Genomic DNA, 931 nt, shown 5'->3' on the forward strand with positions numbered 1-931 from the left:
CGTTAACACGTAATATAAAGGAAATACATCCCACCACTACGACCATCGCTGAATACCCTGGACGGTCCCAGACCAAGCCTCTTACGGTCAGCCGATCTCGCTCCGTGGCATCCTGGGTTCCTTTTTGGGCAGTGCCCTAATTCACATCATAACTCAAAGGGTAACGTCCCTACCACTACGACTATCGCTGAATCACCCTGGACGGTCCCAGACAAAACCACTTGCGGTTAGACGATCTCGCTCCGTAGTATCACGTATCCTTTTCTGGGCATCGCCCTAAATCATACATCTTTCTCAGATTACTTTCTTTAAAATAAATTTCTGAATTTGACTATTTAAGTCCAACACCTTGAATACTTTACTTTTTATTTTAATTACGGTGTTATACCAAAATAGTTTTTATATCACATACCCATACTAGGGTTAATACATACTCAACCAATCAATCCAAATAGTCAAACACAATTCCTGTCTCTCGCCCAAGCGAGGACCCTTCGCTCAAGCGAAAATTCAATCAACAATACCATTTTAAAACTGGGCATCTCTCGCTCAAGCGAGGCCCTCTCGCCCAAGCGACAATTCATCTTTAAATTTCAATTAAACTTAAGCCTTCCTCGCCCAAGCGAGGCCCCTTCTCGCTCAAGCGAGACATCATTAAAATCTTGGTTTTTTTTTCTTCGCCGAAGCGAAACTTTTGCTCGCCCGGGCGAGAAAGTTCCAGAATTTCGTCGAAATCCTGGGCTTTCTCGCCCAAGCGACAGGGACTAGGACAGAATACCAACTTTTGCCCTTTTCGACAACCGAAACACATTTAAACATGGTTTTTCAAAGAAAAGTTCCCAACAACATTCATGTACAATATTCAACACATTTCATCAACAATCACATATATTCAAAAGCATTCAAACATAAAAATCTTGGGTTTCTTAAA

The sequence above is a fragment of the Lupinus angustifolius genome, chromosome LG08 (assembly GCF_001865875.1).
Source record: "Lupinus angustifolius cultivar Tanjil chromosome LG08, LupAngTanjil_v1.0, whole genome shotgun sequence".
In the NCBI taxonomy this organism is placed as follows: Eukaryota; Viridiplantae; Streptophyta; class Magnoliopsida; order Fabales; family Fabaceae; genus Lupinus; species Lupinus angustifolius.